Source organism: Lemur catta, chromosome 10 (genome assembly GCF_020740605.2).
Source record: "Lemur catta isolate mLemCat1 chromosome 10, mLemCat1.pri, whole genome shotgun sequence".
NCBI classification, from domain to species: domain Eukaryota; kingdom Metazoa; phylum Chordata; class Mammalia; order Primates; family Lemuridae; genus Lemur; species Lemur catta.
Genome location: NC_059137.1, coordinates 10,503,099 through 10,527,295, shown reverse-complemented (window position 1 = coordinate 10,527,295; position 24,197 = coordinate 10,503,099). Strand labels below are relative to the sequence as shown.

General features: G+C 56.1%; 1 protein-coding gene across 3 annotated transcripts in view; it reads left to right on the top strand.

Moving 5' to 3' along the window:
- Nucleotides 1–24,197, top strand: part of NEK6 (NIMA related kinase 6) — an 80,349-nt gene that overhangs the window by 14,085 nt on the left and 42,067 nt on the right. Inside the window, exon 1 of one of the 3 annotated variants that reach the window (XM_045563118.1) lies at nucleotides 8,910–8,985. The exons of 1 other annotated variant lie outside the window; for it this stretch is intronic. The gene's annotated coding sequence lies outside the window, so the exon portion shown is untranslated. Of the gene's footprint in view, nucleotides 1–8,909; nucleotides 8,986–20,349; nucleotides 20,625–24,197 lie in introns of those variants that run through there. One more of the 3 variants, XM_045563116.1, reaches the window with a different exon arrangement.

The window sequence follows — 24,197 nt, the reverse complement described above, 5'->3', positions numbered from 1 at the left end:
GGAGGGGGCCCCTGTCGACCCCTCCTGGGTCTGACAGCCAGGGCAATAGGGTTTTATGGCATCTGGAACAGACAAGCCTTTTAAAAGAAAATGGTTCCAAAGCTGTCCCATTCCACCGTTGGCAAGCAGTCCTTAAACGGCAGAGAAACAGCCGTGCTCTGTATTCACAAAATGGTGAGCTGGCATTTAGGCCCATTTATTTAAAGCGGGAGTTGAGGAGGCTAAAGACTTCAGCTCTGAGTGGCGGCTCGCGCTTGCTGCAGCAGGGGAGCATAATCTTCAGGGCTTTCTTCCCATTTACGGGTTTTTTTGTTGTTGTATATTTGTAAAATGAGGCTTCTGCCGGCAAAAGCAGGTTTTAGCGAGTGCGGCAGCTCTTTCAAGACCTAATAAGGCCCCAAAGGAGGGTGAATTCCAGCAACGCTTTCCTTCCCCCCCTAGAGCCCCGCACTCCGTCTTGCCTCATACACTTTGGGCACAGGGTACCATTCATCTTGCCTCCCATTAATGGAATTACCACCATCACTTCTGCAGGACAAGATGGGCCTTTTGGAACTGCCTTGGGGACAGAGGCAGGATTGGCCGCCAGGCAGTTTTGCTTAGAGAGGAAAGGAAAGAAAAAAATGAGACAGAAGAAACTCTTACAAATGGATGCTTCCTTGGGTGTTCAAGATCCTTGGCCTTGGAGGAAAGGGGCTGCAGGGCCGGTCCAATCCCACTTCCTGCTCACATCCCTTGTGAGCTTCACCATGGCAGGGCATGTGATGGCCCCCAGTGACAGATGTGAGTGGGGCTTTTCACCTGTGCACCGAAGCCCCTTGAGTTCAGAGGATGGGAAGGAGGAGACCCAGCGTTTATGGGGTGCTCACATATGCCCAGCACTGTGCTGGCCGGTTTGGGTACTTCTTGGGGAGTGGGTCTCTTTGACCCCATTTTTAGATGAGACAGCAGAAGCCCAGGGAGTCCAGAACTTGCTGTGTGTCACACAGCTCATAGGCAGTAGCTCTGGGGTTTGAACCTCCATCTGTCCATTTTCCTGGGGTACCGGCAGTGCCACTCCTCGAGCCTCCAGGAAGTAGCAGAGTGAGGACTCGCAGTCCAGATGCCTGTCACCAGCCTTCCCTGCCTTAGCCCTGATTCCCTGTGAAAGTGAACTGACTTCCGGGGGTCTTTGCTGTTACACAATAATGCCTATCAAGGGCAATGCCGAACAGCAGATATTCCATCTGGGCATCCAGTGGAATTTCAGGGGTCAGGGGCTCTGAGAATGAAGGAGGGATGTGGGGAGCCGACTTTCTTGACTCATTCTGCCTTCTATTTTGTGTCCATTTGCAGCAGGGCTGGCAATACTGGTCATCTCCTGTGCCGGCTCTGATTGATTGGTAGTGGCTGCCTGAGATGCCATGTTGAGAAGGCTTCAGAGACTATGGAATTGATTAGCAATGTCTGCTCGGTGCACAAAATGAGTAGCTGGGTATGAAAAGGGCCAGAGCTAAGTTAGTACATTTCTCAACCTGAGCACGACCTCAGGGGCACCTGCCCTACCTTGTTCTCATTATTAGTTAATTGTGTGCCTCCCCACACCGTAAACTCCTGGAGGGCAGGACTATGTGTTCTCAACCTGAGCATGACCCCAGGGGCACCTGCCCTACCTTGTTCTCGTTATTAGTTAATTGTGTGCCTCCCCACACGGTAAACTCCTGGAGGGCAGGACTACGTGCTGGCACACAGTGGGAATTCCACAGATACCGGAAGGAAGGGCTGATGAAGACTCCACCACCAGAAAGAGCTGTCAGTTGGAATTTTTCTACAGTGAGTGTTTCTAAAAACATTTTGTTTTCTTTTTTGAGACAGAGTCTCGCTCTGTTGCCCGGGCTAGAGTGAGTGCTATGGCGTCAGCCTAGCTCACAGCAACCTCTGACTCCTGGGCTGAAGCAATCCTCCTGCCTCAGCCTCCTGAGTAGCTGGGACTACAGGTGTGCGCCACCACACCCAGTTAATTTTTTCTATTTTTAGTAGAGCAGGTGCCTCACTCTTGCTCAGGCTGGTCTTGAACTCCTGAGCTCAAGCGATCCTCTCGCCTCTGCCTCCCAGAGTGCTAGGATTACAGTCATGAGCCACCGTGCACGGCTAAAAATACTTTTAGACTTCTAGAGATGTGATCTCGGTGCCCACATATTGAAAACAGGGCCTTCCCTTTCATGTCACTGATTTGCTTGGTGTCGGTAAGTAAATAACTTCACCTCTCTGAGCCTTGGTTTCCTCATCTTTGAAATGAAGGTCATTCTTCTCTCATAGGACTATGGTGAGGGGTGACTGAGTTGATGATGGTTGTGGAGTCCCTAACCCACAGGTAACAGTCGTTGTTCAGAAATATCAGCTCCAGCTGCCTCCCCTCAACCTGCTGCTGGCACCTGCCCTCTGCTGGGCTGAGCTACAGGCTCTCTGGGCCTATATGCTTTTCTTCTCGCTTCTAAAACATCACCACTCTGGGGAGTCTCTGCTGACCTCAGGGCATTGCTTAGGGACTCCTGCTTGGAGTCCCCTCTGAGCAGGGGTCCTGAAGCAAGACTATTCACTGTAGAAGAATTCCTCCCTGCTCTCTCCCGGGCATGGTCCCCCACCCCGTGAGGCTTGCTGATGGGTCAGGCCCCTGGACCGGGAGCCCCTCTGGGGCTGGGACAGGCCCACTTTCCTCTGTGGTTCCGATGCCCAGCCCAGGGCTCTGCCCAGCAGAGACCTCGGTGACAGGAATGAGGGGGTGGGAGCAGCACTCTCCCTGTTTGTTCCTCAGGCCTTGTGTCCATGGGGACAGCTGAGATGCGGAGACTTAGATGCCATGTCCAAAGCCCAAGCCTCTTTTAGAGGCAAATAGGTCAGCTGGACAGATGGAACCTGCCCTGTGTGGCAGAAATATTGTCAGAAGTCTGTCGTGCTTGCTATAGGTGACTCTTTTAAGGACAGAGAGTTGCATTTGGTCTGTGGGAAGTGGGCATTTAGAAGGGTTTTGAGCAGGGTGTGGACAGTGGAGGCTGGAGGTGGGTGGGCAGGCACGGCAGGGGGATGGGGGAAGGTCTGTCTCCTGCGGGGAGCGGGTGACCGAGTGCAGGGCCAGGGGCCTGGTGTTCGTGGTCTGGGCTCTTCTCCTGAGTCAGGAAGCAAAGAAGTCAGGGCTGCAGGTTAGAACATTCCCCTGTGGCTTAACCTGCTCCAGGGTCTCAGGAGTAGTTTCCTGATGGGCAGCTGGGGTGGGGGTGGGGGTGGCATGGGGCCCCAGTCTCAGTGTCCTCGTCACTGAGTCATGGAGGGACACTGTACTCTTTGCCCTTGGACTCTCCTTGGTTCCTGGCCCTTGATGCCTGGATTTAGGGTGGGGGCAGGGTGAGGCCAAGGCCCACAGAAGCCACGGGGTCAGCGTAGGAGTGAGGGGAAAAACGAGAACAATCATGAAGTGATAATGAATTCCAGTCAAAGGGCTGTTGTGTCCCAGAGACTTAGCATGAGCAGTGGCCTCTGCCTGTCGCTGGAGTGTTCTAAGGGGGAAGTGCCTGAGCCTGGCCCTCCACCAGCACCCCCTCCCCAAATGCCAATTCTCTTAACAGTATGTTGTTATTAACGTGGAACTATTAGCCATCCTTTGACAAGCAATTCCTCCCCTTACTGCTGCTACTCCTGTTTCATCAGAGCACCCATCAGGGGGTTACCTGTCCTCAGTCCTTACCTTTAAACGGCTCCGTTTTATAAATGAACCCGTGGCTCAGAGAGGTAAAGCTACTTACCCAAGTCACACAGCAAGGATTTGAACCCAGATCTGTCTCTCCTGGAAACACCTGAGCTGATACCGTCAAGGATAAGTAGGAGTTAGCCAGGTGGAGCGGGCACACCTGACACCCTGTGAGCTGAGGCCTGGAGGTGGGAAACAGCAGGAAACTACAAGGGGCTCTGCGGAGCTGATGTGGTGGAGGACAGATGTCACCTAGGATTGGGGTCGGATAGGTAAGGAGGTCTTAGGTGCTAGGCTTGGGAAGCCCTGAAGGTTGATCAGGGAGGGAAGAGGTGGTCAGAGAGGGGTTTGAGGAATGTGTTTCTGGTGGCGTGTGTGGAAAATGGTGGTGTTAAGGCCAGGAGAGACTGGGAGGCTGGTGGGGAGGCCCTGGCGTTGGGGCTGCTGTGGACACTCCCAGAGCCTCTCAGCTTTCGGAGGCCACAGTTCCACCCCAGAAAAACCCTTGGCTCTCCTCCCGACCCCCTGCCCTTCCCAGCTGGGTGTTGAGGCTGGAGGCCTCTCACCTGGGCACCCTCAGCCTCTCTGACAGCTTTCTTGCAAAAAACCAGGCTGACGCCTACCGACTTGCCGGGGACGATGTGAGAATAAATGATAAAACATGTGAAGCTTGCAGTGCTGCTTTGGGAAAGGGAAAAAAGTGCCATGGATGTGTTGTTTTTCCTAAATCTGGATTTCTGCATGTCATTTTTTTCTTCCCCGTCAGAGAAGCTGTTTTGATTCCAGGGGATGAGAAAAGCTGGAGTTAATGGGAGTGCATCAGCCAGGGCCAGCGTTCACGCGTCTGCCGAGGAATACATTTGTTTCCCAGATTTCCAGGCTGCCTCATTAATCTGCAAGAGCCCTGGTTCTCATGTGCCTCCCGGGGAGTGATTGTGTTGTCACCATGATTGAATTCCAATTCTCCCTTTATTGATTTATTTATTCTGGTCTGGAGAAGTCAGAGGTGAAGCTGTGAGAACGAGCAGCTTCAAGTTTTAATACAATCATGCGCCATATAACGATGACGTTTCGGTCAACAATAGACCGAGTAGGTGACATGGGTCCCGTAAGATTGTAGTACTGTATTTTCGCTATCCCTTTTCTGTGTTTAGATAGGTTTAGATACACAGATACTTACCACTGTGTTACAGCTGCCTGTGGCATTGAGGACAGTGACAGGAGTATAGGTTTCTGGCCTAGGAGCAATGGGCCACGGAGTGCAGCCTGGGTGCGTAGGAGGTGGGACCATCTCGGTTTGTGTAAGTGGCTCTGTGATGCTTGCATGACGACGAAATCGCCCAAGGTCGAGTTTCTCAGTATGTATCCAGGCTGTTAATCGATGTGTAACTGGATATGTCTGTGGCATGTTATGTGTGTTGGGGGGTGTGCTGAGGTCAGAGGTTCCCCCCCCGCCCCCCGTGACTGGAATGTCCCCTGAAGTGAGGGGGGCTGACAGGGTCCATTTGGCGTGGGGCAGTGTGGTGGGGTGGGCAGTGTGGCGAGGTTACTCAGGAAGGTGAGCCCAGGCTAACCCGCAAGCCCCTGCGACTCCCTCGCAGAGCCAGGTAGCATCAGGGCAATTCCGGAGGACACTGGGTCCTGCTCACCAATAATGGCCCTTCACCCCCCACCCTACCACCAGGCCTAGCGCCCACTTGGGATGCAGTCAGAATATTTTTAGGTTGAATGGGTGAACGAGGGTGAAGAGACTCATGTCAAATCCTGGCTGGATGACTTCATGTACCTGGCGTCTCATCACCAGACCCATTTTACAGCCGGGAGACTGAGGTTCAGAGAGGCTGAGGGTCTCGGCTAACACACCCAGCGATGGAGCCTCACGGCTGGTCTTCACACTGCATCTGACTCCCCACTCCCCCGAGAGTTCCCCTCATGTAGAGCACCCCCCCCCAGTGCTGGGGAGGGGCCAAGCACTAGCCAGGCACAGCCTGGGAACTTTGCCCGCACCATCTCACTTTAGGTAGGTCATCTTCCTGTTTTTTGGATTACAAAAGTGGAGGACACTTGCCTGCTGGAATAGCCCCATTGGTGGGAGAATGGTGGCTTTGACCCCTTTTGGTGGGCTAGCCTGGGGCATGCTGTCAGGGGCATAGCTTTCCTGCCAAGAAAGAGTAGAGTCTCTGGGGTAAGGCAGGGCAGGGGGCTCCTCCTGGGACCCCTGGGAAACAGGGCTAGATCAGGCCCTAAGCCAACTCGGTCTCCATATCTCCGTAAAGTATTCTTACCCTACGCTCTGTCAGGTGTAACCTGTGGACCAGGAACCTCTTTCTTTCTGACTTCAGTGCCCACCTGTGCGATGGGAGAATGACAGAACCGTGCAAGCTGCTGAGTGCTGATTACGTGCTAAGCAATTTGCTGCATGATCCGATCTAATTGCCTGACTCTGTGAAGTCAGGTCCCTTTATTTAAATGCACCACCTGACCCACGCCTGGGCTGCATCTCCCTCATTGCACTTATGGCTCTCTGGAATAACCGTGTCTGTTTGCTCTCATGTCTGTGTCTAACTCCCGACTGCCAAAACCTCTGGGAGGTCGGGGCCTTCTCTGTCTTGTCCACTGCTGTGTCCCTGGCCCCTCAGACAGTGCCTGGCTCCACGAGCCTCTCCAGAAATGCTTAACAGATGATGGTGGAATGAATTAACCCTCATTTTCTCAAAAAGGAAATTGAGGCCCACAGAGGACAGGTCTGTCCCTTGGTCATACCACCAGAGCAGAATTGGAGCCTCTGCCTGTCCAGGGTCAGCAGGGGCCTCTCTCACTGACCGGCTTTGAGCCTGGAAATCCAGATGGCAGGTCCGTGTCCCTGCGTGTTCACACCGTCCAAAGAAACTTGTAGTCCACACTTGTGGCTTTGGATCGGGTCAGAAAAAGTGTGTCCTGTGACTGCTCAAGGAATCTGGGCATTTAGCCCAGAAAAGAGTGTGTTTCCTGGCTTCCTGAGAACTGGGGCCCACCCTGCCCCCAGCCTGGGCGTGCGGAATGGGAGGGAGGGGAGATGGAGTCCGGCCCTGGAAGGCGGCGGCGTTGGGTCTTGTCATCAGAGTGAGCCTCACGGCCCACGCCAAGACCATCCCGGCCCGAGAACTGCAGGAGAGCATGTTCCCAGGGTCCAGATCATCCTTGGAGATGTCGAGTTCCTAGAAAAGAGACATTCTCACACTCGTACGACAGTTGGTCCTGGGGTGCTCTCCTGGCACTGGGTGTCATGGGCCGTATGTGGGTGCGACGTTCCCCACGCATGGGTGACCGGCATCCACTGGGTCATTAGGCCACCAGGGCCACGTGTTTTCAAAGTTCCTCCCCTGTGCCAGGCATCTGGCCTCTCGCTCTGGCTGGGCGCGCGTTTATGAGGTGACCCTGAAAAGAGCTGGAGTCATCGGCCAGGGATGTCTGCACGTTGTGCGCAGTGTCACAGTTTGCTTTTTCCGTGAGAAGGGTCAGTGCTTCTCACTCCCTCTCCTGCTCTTCATTTTATTTTATTTTCCCCTTCACCAGGGGGCTGCCTCATTGATTGGCCTGGGAGCCCCTCCCTCGGGCTGGGAGATGGCCCCGTCCCCAGAGGGGGTTAACTGGAACACACCGGTCACCTTTCTGAGAGGGAGAAAAGCCCCTTTTTTGTATTTACTGGAGAGTGGGGGAGGCCAGCTGCACTTCTCAGCCAGGATTGAGAAAAGTCACCAAGCACAGTGGCTGGAGTTCACTGGTTCCCAAATCCCAGACCCAGGCCAGGGCAGGCCCGGGGCTGCATGAAGTCCCCACCAGTCCCTGGTGAAATAAGGACACAAAAGGACCGTCCTGGCATTAGCTACTTTCTGTGTCAGGTGTCTTTTCTCTTATGATGGGTGGTGATAATCGATGGAAATCTTATTTTACATGCCAGAAAAAGTTGGCAACCTTACATCTGTCTTCAAAACATGGGGGAAGCTTTTCAGCCTATGAAATTCCCAGGACTGGGAGCCACTGATGTGCTTCCTCTACACACCAGAGGCAGAAGTGGAGCCCGAGGGAGACTCCAGTGCCTTGAGAACTGTCAGGTCATGGCCACCTGTGACCCCCGGCTTCGCCCTGGTATGGGGGTGGGGCGTATTAGTTTGCTAGGGCTGTTAATGTAAATGATCACAAACTGGGTGGCTTAAAACAGCAAATTCGTTCTCCCCTAGTTCTGAAGGCCAGATGCCTGAAATCAAGTTGTCACAGCGTTGGTTGCTGCTGGAGTCCCTGAGGGAGAATCTGTTTCGTTCCTCTTCCTAGCTTTCACCAGAAGCCAACAGTCCTTGGAGTTGCTTGGCTTGTAGACACATCACTCCAGCCTCTGCCTGTGTTGTCACTTGGTGTTCTTCTTTGTGTGTGTCTGTGTCCAATTTCCCTCTTCTGTAAAGACACTAGTCATTGAGTTCGGGCCCACCCCAATCCCATGTGACCTCACTACTTCCAAAGGTCACTCACGTTGCCAGGTTCCAGGTAGACATGAGTTTTGTGAGGACACTATTCAGCCCAGTACAGAGGGCACAAAGAATGAGGAGGACAGGCCCGTGGATCCAGGAAGCCTGGTGACATTCCCAGGGAGGAAGCCGATACACACAGGAGCCAAGTCTAGGGAGGGTCAGGCTGGGGCCTCAGGAGCAGGTAGTATCACCCCCAGTGAATCGACTCAGGGAAGAGCTGGGGTCTCCCGACTCCCTGCGTCCTAGACTCGTTGATATGCTTTAATACAGGCCCCAAAGACGAGTGGATGAGTAGATTGGTCTTCAGCATGATGGGATTTTGTTTTTGACACAGACTCAATCAGCATTGAGTCCTTTGGCAGCCTCAGCCAGGACAACCGAGGGCTGAGAGCCTCTGAGCACTTGGCACAAGCTGCCAGTCCTGGCCTTGCTCCTTTGGGCCAGAGAGCGGCCCCTCCCGGTAATGACAGGGCTCCGCCATTCCTGGCAGCGCCTACCAGTGGCCTCCCCCTGCTTTGTGGGTACAGGACAGCCCGTGGGGTGGGAAGGAGGGGAATCCAGCCACCCCCGTTTCCCAGGGGCCCTTATCTATTTTGGCAAAGGCTCTGTGGTCAGACGTTTCCGCCCCGATACCTCCTGGCTGAGTAATCTTGAGCAAGGAGTCCCAGAGCTTCTCTGAGCCTCACTTCTCCCCTCCTGTGAAGTGGGAGCAGCGGTTCCAGCCCTGCCCATCTCAGAAGGACTGAGGACGAGGAGGTGAGTTCAAGGTTTTGACATCCTTTTGTGAACCCTTCCTGTGCCTAGCATGGGGCCTGGCACACTGTAGGTGCTTGGCAAATACTTGCCGAATAAGAGAGTATCTTGGAGCTTGGAACCTGAGATGGGGCCTCAGCCTGGCCTCTTGAGAAGGAGGTTCTGTAGGCATTTCCTTCCCCGGTCCTGTGGACACAGCTGAGACGACCGGGGCAGAGGTGGGGAGGCCAAGTGCGTGTGTGTAGCGCTGGGTGGACCAGACATGCTGCCGAGCTGCGTCTCGGGCCTTGCCGCATCGCATAGCCCATTAGTAAGATTGTCCCCAGGCTTGGCACCGTGGGAGCAGGGCGGCGTGCAGGACGGCACCGGATGGGAGCCTAGAGAGCCAGGTTCTGGCCCTAGCTCTGTGGCAGCCACATGCAGGTAGTCGAGGTTCCCTGTGAATCCTACTTCCTGAGTCCCCCTCCCCTCCACAGACCTGTTGCCACCACTGCCATTCGGGCCTCTAGCACACAGCTCAGTGCTGGACTTGCCTGGCCTCTAGGCCTTTGCACATGCTGTGCCCTCTGCCTGGAGTGTCCTGTCCCCGTTCCTCTGCTCGGAGCTGTTTCCTGTTCTGAGGAAGCACCCCCACATCCCCAGGGAGATTGCTCGTGCCTGTCCCTGTGTCTCCACACCCTGGTGCGCAGAGCAGCGGTCACAGTGGGTTATAGTTCTTGGTTTATGAGGCTCCAGCCTCTAAACAGAGAGCCCCACTGAGGATGGAGATGGGTCCCCCTTGCCTGGCACAAGGTAGGTGCTGTGCCCTGCAGGTGTTTGTTGATTGAGCAAATAATTGAATCATTGCTCTGCTCTGTGCCTAGGTTTCCTCATCTTTAAAATACAGTATGTGGCCTGGCGGGCTCTCGAGGGTCTTTCTGAGGTGTCTGGTGAAACACGAGACCTCAGCTGAGTGGACTTGGGGTCTTTACTGCTCCCAGAGTAGAAGGGAGTGTGGCAGTGATGGCGTGCAAGTTAAATAATTATTTGATGCTGACACAACAATTCGAATGAAGCTCAGGGGATTTTGTGGGTGTTCAACACAAAATTCCCAGTTAACGGATTCCTGTCTAAAAAGGCAGGACTGAGGCAGCCTCTGTGGAGTTATCCCAACTGCAGTTGGGCCCTGCCCTTCCCCACCTGCCCTGGCAGGAATTCTCCCCAGGTCTGTGGGGGGAAGAATGTATGTGTCCAGGGCCCGAGGCTTGACATGCACTGCCCCGTGGAACTTTCCCTGCACTTCCATGTCTGGTGAGAGTGCCTTGTAATGACGCAAACAGCAGGTTCTGCTGGGATTCATCCCCAACTTTGCATGATACAGGCTGGCACCAGATTTCAGGCCCCACCTCTGCTGTCTCCCAGTTGTGTGAATTTGCATCTCTTTTAGCTCAATTTCCTCATCTGCAAGGTGAAGGTAGTAATGCCCACCTCTTGGGATGAGCCCATGGACCCAAGTGTGTGGCGTAGTCTGTGCCTTGCAGCGAGAGCACATGATTTTGTGGCTGTTCTTAGCATGAGTGTTCCTTACTCTAGAAAGGAGAGCAGAACAGAGACCGGCAGGCTGTTTGTGTAAGCGAAAAGATGTCTGTTGTCTGAAGAATTTTGTTTTGGAAGACAAGCCCAGGTTTTGGGTCAGAACCATAGTCCTTTGGGAATTGCACGGTTGAGCATCCAGGCGTATTTTAAAAGCTTGGTGACCACCCAAGCCTTTGAGCCTTCCACGTGGATGCTCCGAGGTCAGGCTTTTCGGGAACCCCTTGCACAGCTGGGTTGCTTGTCGCGCCGGTAGCATCGTTTCCACAGAGGGCTCTGTCTGGCTATGAATAGAGCTTTTTTCTCTCTTTCCTGGATGCCTGAATGGCAGTCTCCCTCCTGCGGTCCCGGAGGCTGACCTGAGTGTAAAACTCCAAAACAGACATCAGAGTGGGGTCGTCCATTCCTGCTTGGACTCCAGGCTCTCAGCGAGCCTCAAAGAGGTGGGTCGATGGCCGCCATGACCCGGGGAGCCTCCCGAGGGTCTCCTGGCCTCTGGTTTGTAAAGGCTACTGAGTGAACTGGAGAAATCAGAGTTCACGGAAAAGCAGCGGATCAGAGCAGTAGCCGAGATTGAGGAGGGTGGTTCCGCATCTCCAAACATAGGCTTGCTGGCTCCGTGGCGTCCAGGCCGCAGATGTGAAGCTGGTTAGAACAAGAAGGACACTAGACAGCAGCCAGTGCCTGCTGCATCCTGGAGGGCTGTGCCACGCAGTGGTCAGGGGAGTGGATTCTGGAGTCAGGTGACCAGTTCCTCCACCTATACTAGACAGCGTACCTATGCCTCAGTTTCCTCCTTCTGCAAAATGCAGATAACAATGGACCTGTCTCATAAGGCTGTTTTGAGGGTTAACTGTGTTAACAACATTTAAGCACACAGAACAAATCTTGGTACATAGTAAATGCAAGGGTAAACTGAGGCCCAGAGAGGGCAAGAGACTAGTCAGCAAGTCACTGGGGCAGCCAGGGCTGAAACTCATGATTCTTAGTCTCGTGGACAGTTCCCTCCTCCCCTTCTTCCCCCTCAGTCAGACTTTTTCAACCCTGCCTCTTGCAAAGGAAATCGCGTGACCCTGCAGCCCACAAGAATTCAGACTGCACAGAATGTCTGAAACCTCTCCGGGCTGGCCGGGGGCCTCACTGCAGTGCTGTTCAGCTGTGAGTTCTTCCTCCGGCTCTTTCTTTTAAAGCTCTGTAGGGTCTCCCTTTTCTTATCCACACAAATAGAAATATTAACCTCTTGACAAAGGAGTTTGAAGACTTATGTCCCTGCTGTGTCCCTGAACTAACCCCCCCCAACGTTCGTCTCCCTGTCCATGAAATGAGGAGGTGGCCCCACCTGCCAGTCCGTGATTACTGCGGGGATAAGCCAGCCGAGAGGTGACCCGGTGAATGCAGGTCCCTGTTGATGGTCGGGGTGAGTGCTGATTAAACAAAATCTAGTGACGCATTCTTCTAAGGAGTGAAGTGAAACCCACCAGAAATGCTGCCTGCTTCCGCCCACCTCCTCATGTCAAAGGTTGTTTGAGTCATCAGAGTTGCCTGCACTTTTCTCACTCTGCTGTTTCATGGAAATGTTCCTCAGCCAGTGGCTGAGGCCTGGTTGCCAGAAGTGTCCCATCTGTGGGCCCCAAGGTGTCAGACCTGAGGGGCTTGGTAGCTTCCTGACTTCTGCTGGGCACCCCAGCTGCGAGCTCTGGAGGCTGCCAGCTCAGGGTGTGAATCGTCTGTTAATACCCAGGGAGGGACTTCCCTTCTCTGAGCTTTAGTTTTCTCGTCTGTGAAATGGGTGCATGAGCCGTGCCTGGCAGGGTGAGATGGCAGGGCCCAGCATAGGTGCGTGACAGCCCTGCCCTGCCTCACTCCCCTCTTCCTTCCTGCCCGAGAGGATCTGGCTCACCTGGGGTCCAGCTGGGGCAGAGCAGATGTCGATACACCTGAGTTCTCCCTGGCCATAGGGAACAGAGGGACACTTGGCCACGCCAGGAAGCCTGGAGACAGACTCTTGGACATCAGGGTCCAGAGCATCTGGAGTGCAGCCCTTTCGGGCTTCTGTTGGGGATTCCAGGGCACAGAGGGGGCAGACCTGGAGCAGGAAGGCCACGTAGCCGAGACTGGAACCCAGGATCCTAGACCTGGAGGCCCCCCCAGCCACTGGGTCCTTCTGTCCTCTGTGGGCTCGTTTTCGGATCTGCCGGGCACCATGAAGGGTCAGCCTGGTTGGGCCTGGGAGATCAGAGATGGGTGCCATGGTGGGCCTGCAGCAGGAGAGGTGGACCCAGAGCTAAGCCTCACCTTGCTGACCCCTGGCACAGGCCTCGGACAAGTCACACCCACCCGCAGCCCCCATTCCCTCATCCCAGAAATGGACATCATGCTTGCTCTGCCCACCTTTCAAGGTTGTCATGAGGCTCCCTGAGATGGTGTGGTCAAAATCCCTCTGCAGACCATCAAGAGCTGCCCAGAAGAACTTGTCATGTCACCCATGACAGATACAGAGCAGGTGCTCAGTGAGTGATGAATAATAGTTATTCATTATTGATACTAATACTGATGTTAGTGATAACAATATTAATGGTAGTAGCTATCTACTACATCCCAGACATTACCCAGGGAAATTTCCATAAGGTGCTGTGGTCCTCAAAATAACCCTAGGAGTTTAGGGATGGCCCATTTTACAGATAAGGAAGCTGAGGCTCATAAAGGAAAATAACTTACCTTAGGACACACAGCAAGTGGTTGATGAAGTCAGGACTCTCATCTCTGACTCTTAAGTCCCTGTGTCCTTCCAGATAGCCCCCGGGACACCCCTCCCTGGGGTATGCTGGTGAGTGTCTAACAAACAGCACCAGGGCGAGGGGGATTTGTATAAATCCCTGATTTGTAGCATTTGCCAGTTTCCATGATGTAAATATTCCTATTGTGGCTGATTTCAAGCAACCAATGTGCTATCAGCTGTCTCACAAAATCCCTGAAAATTTAACAAGCAGCTCTTGTGAGCCAGTATTTTCCAGCTTAGCGCACCTCTGCACCCAGCCCCTCCGCACAGCCCCTCGAGTGCCCAGGGAAGGCCACAGCGTTAGGAGTGTGCCCAGGCTGAAACAGCAGACTGGAGCTAAGCCGGTAGCTTGGGTGGGAATGTCTGTGCCTCCAGGCCCCCCAGCCCTCCCTGCCAGAGGCCCTGGAGCTGCTGGGGTCTCAGCGTCACACAAAGACGTGGTCAGACGGATGAGACCCGAGGATGGATCTGCAACACTGCAACTGGAATATTAAGGCCTCCTGGCCCCACCATGTGTAATATTCCTGCCAGGCCCGGAGCAGAGCCCTGTAAACACCAGGATATAATGGACAATAAAAGTCGCCGGAAAATAGTGACTCTCCTAGGACCACTGTCATCCCTGCCACATGCCGCCTGCCGGAACCACGTGCCCTGTGATCATGAGGCAGGAGCGTCATGTAAATATATAGGGTATCTCGCCAGCAGCGGGCCGAGATTTATTTTACTGAGACAGTGGGGGGAGGGGACCGCTCAGGTTCATTGCCCCGGTGAATTTGTGAAATGCTTTGCCATCGTTTCCCAGCGTCTGGGAGGATGAAGCAGGGGCTGGTGTGGCCTCTCTCCTATTCCTGACAGGGGGACCCCCCCCCAGAGTCCCTGGACGCCTCCGGCCATGTCCACAGGCCCAAGGGCCTGGTTGTCCACGAGACTGGGGTCCCCTAGAAAGTGGGTTGCCAGAAATACTTGGTGCAGAGATGTTGCTGGTGAACGAGTGCTGGGTGTTTATGATAACAGTAATAGGAGCCCCACTGATTAAGCTCTTGTGTCTCCCTGGGCCCTGATAGTCCTGGGCTGGTGTTTCATTTGCGTGTAGAATACCTCACCTGGGCCTCACAACAGCCCCACAAGCCCACAGCCTCCAGTTGACAGAGGAGGGAACTGCAAAGAGATGACCGTGGAGGCAGCCCCCCCACCGCCTCGCTGCCTGGCCTGCCAGTCCCAGTCAGAGGCACTGCCTCCCCGAGGCCCCTGCGGTGCCCCAAGCTGGAATCAGTGGCCCCTTCTGTGATTCTGCAGCACAGCTGAGCACTTTGATCTGGCCCAGCCCACCCCATTTGCTCCTTCACTGCGGGCAGGAGCCTCTGCAGAGGGTGTCCAGGCGAGGACTCGGGCCTGCGTTCCCATCCAAGCTCTGCCTCCCTCCAGCCAGGACGCCTCCAGCAGGTCACATGACCTCTCTGAACCTCGGTGTCCTCATCTGTCAAATGACACACCGTCTGCCTGACAGGGTTGCTTTGTGAGCACACAAGCTGCTGATAGCCCTGAAGGATGTGGCCTCGTACCTGGCACTTGGGGGGTGCTCTGTATGCGACACCCCCAAATGCATACCACCTCCGTGGCCCAGAGGTGTCTGAGCCGTGCCCCTGTGTGGCTGTGGCTCACCGTGCACAGGGAGGGCAGTGTTCAGCGGCTGGAAAGCTGAAGAAGCGTTCCAAGGCCAGAGGACAGACCCCCTTAGCAATTCCAGACCCAGGAGATCCGGTTTTCTCGTGCCCAGAAATGACCACATGATTAGACACGTGATCCTCAAGTGCAGGTTTGGAGCACCCCAGTGAGTCACAAATCCCGTCAGCCTTATAAAAAAAATATCAGCACAAGAAGGATCCTCTAGACCGTGGAGTCCGACCCACCCATATAGTAGGTGGGGAAACAGGCCCAGAAACAGGCCTCAGTTTCCCCACCATCCTGCCCTGTGAGAGTCCAGGCCATGTGAGTTCTGGGCCACGGTACCACACACACCACAACTCAGAGCTGAAGTCACTCATGGGCAGTTAAAGGTGGCCACGTTCTTCCCGGGCCCACCTCTGGGCCTCAGCGAGGATCCTGGTGAGAGCAACTCGGGAAGGTGCATAGGGCGCCTGGTGTGGCCCCAGAAGCTGAGATCGTGTGCCAGCCCCAGAACACCGTGTTGGTGGCAGGCCTGGATGAAGACAACGCTGTTGCCTGGTTACACCAAACCCTGCTCCGCCGCATGGAGATTGTGCTGCAGCTTGTGACGCTCAGTCCCAGTCTGGCCCGTCACCCACTAGCAGGGCTGTGGAGGACACGGGTCTGTGGCCACCACCTCCTCAGGGGCTGCTGCGTGCACCAGGGCCTGGGAACGGCTGGCCGAGGCCCAGCCGAGGGGGCTGGCACCTGGCACATGCCCGGCAGTCGGGCCCGGCCAGCGGGGAAGGTGTGCGGCAAGTGGCCGAGCCCAGTGCCAGGATCTCACTCGACGTGTCCTCCCGGGCCTCAGCTGCCATATGCCTCTGTCAGTCCTGGTGGCAGTGGGGCTGCAGATGGGGCACGGGGGTGCTTTGCCCAGGGTAGAGGGGGCTCTCCTTCTGAAGAAGGAGGCAGGTGCTGGCCGCGGAGAGCTCTCCTTAAGGACTGGGGCTAGGGCTGGCCCGCGGCACCCAGACTTCCTCCCACAGGCGGGAGATCGGTCCAGCCCATGATCCCACTGCATCCTCTGCCAGGAATTCCCTTCGGCTCTGCCCATGTCCTGTCCATCCTTCTGGCCCCCTCAGGCTCTACCTGGTGTAAGCAGCTGCCCATGACCTGGCCTAGCCAGAAGCAGAAGCCATCAGTCCTTTTCCCAGGGCACTGTCATGCTCTTTTCTGGCTTGTGGTTGTCGGTTCCGGGCCTTTCTCCTGGGGACCCCATAAGAGCAGGAGCTTTGTCTGAGTGGTCATGGGGTCCCCAGCCATCAGCCCAGGCCCTGTGCGGAGAAGGCAGCTGGAGGCATGTGTGGAAGGAAGGGGAGGCAGGACCACTTGGAGTCCTCGTTCTGTAGAGCACAGGCCTGAATGAGGATGTGATAATAATTGACCGGGTGTCTGTTGTGTGCCAGGCCTAGTGCTAAGCACTCTTGACTCGTGTGGTGTCTTGTAACCTGCCAGCAGCTGGGCATAGATGCTATTCTTGTCCCTGTTCTACCCATGAGAACACAGGCACACGGCAAAGCCAGGACTTGAACCCAGGACTGCCGCCTGCCAGGGCTCTCCTCTTTCATGGGCAACCAACATTTTTGGCCCAGCTTACAAAGGAGAGAATAGAAAGGGTTAAGCTTTTAAAGGGACAGCAACAATTTTTATGCTTCCTAGCGTTTGCTAGGCCCCAGTGGGGATGGGTGGGGTGGAGCGCAGGGGAAGGGCCCCGTCCTGCCCAGACCCCTGCAATCTGGTGTCTGCCCTCCAGGCGCCTGGTTGCAGGTGAGGGCTGGGGGCTGGCAGAGCTTGGAGGGCTGAATCAGGGCTATCACTTACCCTCCTGCCTCAGTTTCCTGGTGGGTACGATGGAGGAGCAGCACTGGCCAATCCCACGGTCGACTCTGATTACTTTCCAGGCCACGCTGGCTCCAAGACCGTTGCGCGGCTGCTGCCATTAGATTCCAGTCCCTGGTGAGCAGCGGGCTCCATGGTGGCTGTGACAAGTTCCATTCGCCATGAAGGTGGCAGCCAGAGCTATTTTTGGAGCAGCGTGTGGTGGGGGAGTTTCCTTTTGGTGCCTGGGGACTGAAGGGGAAATCCCGTATGGAGACAGAGGCCCTTCCTCCTTCACCCGCCCTGGCACAGAGAGGCCCTGGCAGCTCGCGTCCACCCTCCACCCAGAGCTGAGCAGACCTTCCCTGGAGCTTCTCAGGAGCCACTTCGAAAGGTACCCGGCCTTTCCCTGCCTCCTGCTGTGGAGAGTTGCTCGCCCTGTCCTGCTGCCCTCAGGGGTGTGCCCAGCAAGTGACAGGGAGCTGGGCCCGAGAGACTTGGGGGCCTGGCTGCACCTCTGCCATCACTGCTCGCTCAACCACCTGCCAACGGGGGCTGCCTGTGCAGCCAGTGCCATCAGCCTGGCAGGACCTTCGCTGCCACCCGGGGGCAGGGGCGGCTGCTGATAGCAGGTTTCATACTGAGTAATCCTTGGGCTTCGCCTGAAGTTGCAAGGGAAGCAGAATAAGCAATTCTCTCTCTGGGGTGGGATTTGGCTGCCCCTTCCTGCAGGAAGGAGAGAAAATTAGGGGAGGTCAACAGCTCAACAACTTGCGCCATGTAGAGGCCGCTGAATGGGATTGAGGATGCTCCCCCAGGACCCAGGGCAAGCTTTTTACAAACACTGAAGCCCCCCAGGGCCCTGGGGGCTGCTGCCCTTGGCTTCCTCCTTCCACTCTTGGCTAGCAGGGTGGTAGCCATGGTCTGAGACAGAATGTGGGAGTACAGGGATTTCTGCTCCGAAATCGATCCTTCCCTTAAGCCCCAGGCTCTCCCTCGCACCCCCAGGGATGAGCTGGCCAGGGGTGCCAGGCGTCTCCCTCCTGGCCTCAAGTATTTCTGTACTGGGTCAGCAGCCATTTACCCACCCCTTCCTCTGCCGCCTGCTGTGGCCATGGAGGTGAGTAGTTTGGTCTCTGCCCTCAAGGAAATCTCCATGTTGAGGGAGAGGAAGACACATGATTAGGCAAAAGCGTCCAGGCTGGGGAGCTGCGAGTGACTGGGGGAGTCCAGCAAGGCTGCCTGGAGGGGATGCCTGGGTTGGGCACTGAAGGAGGAGAGTTCTCTGGGAGGCAGTTCATTGCAGGCAGGGAGAGCGGAGCCTGCCAAGGCCTTGAGGAGAGAGCAAGTTCACTTCCCAGGAGGGCAGGGGTCATGGGGACAGTGGGTCTGCCAGCGAGCCTGATGTTCCTTGCAGAGTGAGGTCCTGGCTGCGTGAGATCCCACCGGCTCCTGGCTTTGTGGTGATCTCCAAGGATCGCCCCAGTCAAATGATACTAAAACCCAGACTTTGCAAAGAGTTGGATCTGGGTTCAAATACAGGCCATGCCATTCACCAGCTGCTTGCGCTTGGCAAGTCACTTTAACTTCCCTGTGCCTCAGTGTCCTCATCTGTAAAATGGGGGGCTGTGGACATCACGGCGGGGCTGTGCTGGGATGCCGTGTGTGGCGCCCTGGGGGAGCAATCGGGGGGTCTTGGCTTCGTCTTGAAGGAGGCTGGGACCAGAGAGCCAAGGGCCTTCCGGGGCAGAAACCAGATGCCTCACTGCTCCTTTAACTGAGAGAGAAAATGTTTACAGCTCCCACGTTTTTCCTCAGAATTGGGTTTTATTATCCAAAAAGGAGGAAGTGAAAGGTGATCAGGATCCTCCCCAATTTTTTAAAAAAGGCCCTGAGAAACCCTGCAGTGTGTGGTCTGATCTGTGCCCACAGGAATTCTGAGCACTAGCAGAGAGGTGTTCTGGGGTTTCGGGAGGGTAGGAGGAGCCCCCTTCACCAGAGTCATTCACCCAGCTCCCACTGGGTACCCGCTTTGCGCCAGGCCCTGGGTGAGGCACTGGAAGTTTAAAGATGCTAAAATCAGTGTCCGCTCTCGAAGACCAGCAGAGGAGGCAGACGTGCTGGTGAGGGAGCAGTCTGTGCACTGAACAGCCGGCTTCAGGGAGAAAGCCACGCGGATGCCGTCACATGGGGGAGGGAGGAGGGGGCCCGAGTGTCACTTGGTGGTTCGCTGTGTACCCACAGAGTCCTCCCGGCCACCCCGGGAGGTCGGGCTGTTCCTCCTCTTTGTGGATGAGGACATCCAGGCTCAGGGAGGGGACGGGACTTCCCCAAGGTCCCACAAGAGGTGCCGAGCCTGAGCAGGGCCCAGAGACACAGTCCTGATGGATGAGTGAGACTGTGGGTCTTCCAGGCTGCGTCGAGCATGTGGAAAGGCCCGGAAGGACCAGGGTGCTGTGTTGTTGGGGAAGGGAGGCCCTTTAGTGTGGCTGCATGTAGGAGCTGGGGTGGGGAGTTGGGGGCAAACAGGAGGGCGGGCTGGTGCCAGCTAGGCAGAGCCGAGAATGCCTTGCTCGGGCATGTGGACCTTTTGCGGTAGAGCTTTGGGTGGGATCGGCGGGTTCAGACTTGACTGTTAGGAAAACCTTTCCACGGTGGGCTGGAGGCTGGGTCTGAGGGGGGCATGGGGGCTGGAAGAGTAGACAGGAGGTGACCATAGGGGCCCCACTGGGAAAGGCTGAGGCCAGCACAGGGCACGGGCCCTGGGTGAGTGAAGACTTGTTTGGAAGAGGAGTCAGCAGGACTGGATAAAGACCAGAGGTGCGCCCCAGGGGAGGGTGAGGCACCTGGGGGACGAGCCTGGGCTCCTGCTGGGTCTGGGGCAGACAGAGGGGCCCCCCTGTCGCTGAGATGTGGACCCAGGGAACGGCAGACCAAAGCTCTGACTCGGGCAAGGGAGTCTGCAGCGCCTGTGACTGTAGATGGTTGGGGAGCTCCAGAGAGAGATCCCAGGCTGGAGAGAGAGATGGGGGTGCAGGGTGGGGAGAGCTGAGCTGGGAGGGAGAGACGGGGTACAGGTACTGAGTGGGAAGAAAGGCCCGCCATCCCAGGCAGCCACTGGCTGGGTAGGCACTGCATGGTCCCGGGCCAGCGCACCCCAGGTCCTGCAGGCCCACCCTTTGGGGGAGGCCCTGCTGCCCTGAGGAAGGGCCGTTAGGAGCCTCCCTGCATGGCCTGCACCCTCCTTCCAGAAGCGGCCCGGGTCTCCGCACCTTGGAGAAGCCTGGCTTCCACTCGCCGCTGTGGAGTCGCAGAATCCGAGCAGGACGTGTGGCTTGGCAGGGTGGGGGTGAGGGGAGTGTGAGGGACACAGGACCCGTTCAGAAACCAGACACCATCTGTGGCTCATCCCTCCAGCGCTACAGGCCGTCCTGACTCTGGCCCGAGATCTGGCTGCTTCCGGTCAAGTGATGACTTGGTATCTGCTTATCCCGAGACCAGACGGGGGTGGGCGCCAGGGCTGGGAAAGGACACGGCAGCCAGAGCCAAAGCCCTGGGTCAGGGCTCGTTTGTTCGTTCATTTATTCATCTGTGCCCTCTTCCGAGGCAGCATGGACCAAGAAAGACTTGGTTTCAAGTGTCAGTTCTGCCTGCCGCCTGCTGTGTGACCTTGGATCCATCGCTTAACCTGTCTGAACTTTTGTTTCCTCTGCGCGATGCGGATTACAGCAGCCGACGCCTGGAGTGTCTGAGGTCGAACGAGGTATGTGCAGCACTTGGCACGTGCCTGGTGCCTACGTGGTGCGTGCTCCGTTGCTGGGCTGCGAGTACCGTCCTCCCCACCGACCAGTCTGCTTGGAGGGGTCATTCCTTACTGCCCCTGGCCTTGAGCTGGGACGCTTCCGTCAGCTGAGTGTCTTTCTCTGAGAAGCAGGTTCAGTGGCAGCTCTCTCCACCATGGGGACTTACTTTGGCAAGTTATGTTTCTCTGTGGAGCCTCAGTTTCCTCATCTGTAAAATGGGGTGATGACAGCACGCAGGTTTCTTGGGAGATGTCACATCACCAGTGGATACTGGCTGATGCTGAAGCTGGTCTGGTCTTGACCCTGTTGGTGGCCAGGTGCCATGAGCTGTCACGTCTCCTAGCTGGGCCTCAGATCTCCATCTCTGTCCAGGTGTGTCGGGCAGCGCTGGCTGTGGGGCCCATCCAGGCTGGCTGAAGGCCCCAGGCAGCAGCATCCATCCTAGGCTCTGCCACCGGGAGCCAGCAGACAAGCAGAAATAGCCCCTGGTGCTGGTGCTGGCACTGGCGTTGGGTTACTCACCCAGGGAGAGGAAGGAAGACCACGTGTGTATGAGTGTGAAACCACAGGGATGGCTTCCTGCTTTAGAGAAACGTGCTGTGAAGCTGGTCACTCGGCTGGAGGGACTGCGAGGGGGCCCTTTCCCAGAGAAACTGGCGTGGAGCACAGCATCCAGCTGCGCCCACCTCCATGGCCCTCTGTGTGGTTCTCCCGGGCTTGGCAGCACCTGTCAGCCGGGAGCCACGTCGGCTGTTGCCACCTCTACCTGCGGCCTCAGTGGGCGCATCGAGACTGTGCCTGCACGCAAAGCCTGTGGACATCAGACGTCCCCTGGCCACACGTGCACATGCACACAAAGGCACGGAAAACCGTAGGCAGGACACACGCTGCGGTACCACCCCAGGGTTTTAGAACAAGGTGAGGTATAAAATACATGTACGAATGCACCTCCTTGAGACCCCACTGCACAGCCTGGCATGCTTAGGCCCCCAAACCTGCTCCAATCAGAGTCCTTGGCCAGAGCCTTCCTGGTGTCTCGGATCATCTTTCACTGGAAGGCCCACAGTGAGCCACAAGCCTCCACAAGGTGTGGCATTTGGCAGGAGGCAAAGGAGATGAAGTTTCTAGAAATTGGGAGGCAACAACCAGGTGACAGTCTTGGTCAGGAAGCCCACTTGGAACCTCAGAGCCCCACCCAGGGCAGCATCCAGTCCCTTCCAGGGAGTGCCTGGATCAAACCCAAGCCCACGTCTCCCTAGGGTCATGCCTCACGGTAGTAAGACCTTTGTCCAAGGCCAGGGCAGGGGGGAGCACGTCAGAGTGCTTTGTAAAGGTAGCCACAGTTCACGTAAATGATGACGTTTGCTCCAGAGCAGTCCCAAAGAGGCCATGCAGTGTGGGACACAGAGCAGAGACCTGGGGTCCAGCAGCCCCGGCTCTGTGGCTTACCAGCTGTGTGACCCTGGGCAAGGCCCTGGCCCTATGAGCTCAGTTCTGATGTCTGTCGCATGGAGACAGTCGCTCCTCCACGTTACAGTGAGGGTTAGCGCAAATGATGCTCATGGCAGCTAAAGCCTCAGATGGCCCTTCCCACGTGCCCAGCTCTGTTCTAAGGAGTTTACATCTATTAACACATTTCCTTCTCTCATTGACCCTAAGAGGAAGATCTTACTAATAGCCCCATTTTCCAGATGAGGAAACTGAGATGCTGTGTGGTCAGATGAAATAGGGGCAGGATCTGGACCTAGGCACCCCGGCTCCCCAGCCAGCCTCACTTTACCCTAGGTGCCTGGTAGGCACACGACACGGGGCAGCTTATTGTTGCTGTTCACGCCGAAGTTGGGAACCCAGGCTGGGAAGCCGCAGTGTGTGTCCTCCGTGCCTTGGAGACGCAGAGCCTTTGCTCGATGCAGAAGAAAGGCCCTCTTTGAGGTGGTGTTCAGTGTGGCCTGTGGCTCCGGGTCTTGCATTCCACAGATGTTTGGCCCCTGACTTGGGCTTGGCAGCCACTGCCTCATTGTTCTGCAGCTTGGCGGGAGCCTCAGAATCCCGGGGACAGGCAGCTCCCTGTGTTACCCAGAGGTGCCCATGTGCACGTGCTGAGGGTCTTCTCCTTGCTCCCCACGCCTTGTCCTTCCAACACCCCCTTTGCCTTGGTCTTTCTGCATTTGAACCCCCTAAGGAGCAGTTTCTGGCAGGAATTTCTAGAGTAAGGGGCTGGGTTTCGGTTGGGGTGTGGACGAACAGAATGCAAATTCCTTAAAATCTGACACCCCTGGAGGGCCCCAGGAGGCAGTGGACTCCTTGGAACCAGGAGGGGATTTTGAGTCACAGGTCTAAGTTTGACTCCCCACTCTGCAGCTTATCAGCTGAATGGTGTTGAGCCTCCTCTCTTTGAGCCTCAGTTTCCTCATCTGTAAAATGGGTCTACCAGCAGCCCCAAGGATGAATGGAAAAGGCCTGGCCCACTGAAAGTGCTCAGAAAACCTTCGTGTCCTTCCTGCTTCCCTCCCTCCCACTCCTTCCCTCTCTCCCCTTTGTAGTGGCCCTCTCTGGCACTTGGTGGGCAGGGACTTGTAGAGTCCTCCTTGGCTGCTGCTTTCCTGGAACCAGGGCCCCTCCTCCTCTCTGGGGAGTGTGGTATAGCAGGTTCCCTCAGGTTCTGGACAAAGCAGCTCTTAGGAGCAGTAATTTGCCAAAGCCTCACGGGGTTGGCAGAAAAGGTGGAGAAACAGTGGTGTTGTGTCAGCTTGGTGTGGTCCAGAGGCCAAAGTCCTAGGGGCTCCTGCCTGAGAGCCCCTTCCCAGAGGCCCCTGGGATCACCCCTGCACATCAGCATAGGCCCCGTTCTTAAGTGGAGAGAGGGCTGTTCTGCACGGAGCCAGCTGGAAAGGAAGATGCCATGTTGCCTTGTAAGCATCTGTGAGGGGCACAGCACAGTGGTTTGGACAAAGATGCCATCATAGGTTTGAGTCCTGGTTTTACTCCCTGTGGTCCATGGGACCTGGGCAAATCTCTTAACCTCCTTGCTCCTCAGTTTTCTCATCTGTAAAGTGGGACCATAACAGACTTTATCTCATGGGGTGATTGTTAAACTGAGATGGACTCAGAGGTGAAGCATATAGGGAGGGCCCAGCACCACCAGGACCCAGCAGTTGTTAGCTGTCACTGTCAGTTTTGTTCTTGTTATTTCTGATGTGGCCCAGGCCCCACTTGCCATGCTCCTGGGGCACGTGTGAGGCCACAGGATGAGCTACCGAGACGTGCAGGCTGCTGACTCTGGCCACTGCTGTTGGAGGGTGCTGTCAGTGCCACTTGGGGAAGGCTGGAATGACATTCGCAAGTACCTGCTGGGCTCCTGTCCAGGGTCCCAGCTGGTGAGTGACAGGGTCAAGATGCACACTGAGGCCGGCTCCAAAGCCCTTGAGTCTGGAACTGGGTGAGGTGGGACGAAGGAAGGGGCACCCAGAGACGGACGCTGCCGTGGTTTCCCATCCATGGGAAACCCGGGGCAGGTGTGCTGGTGGGCAGGT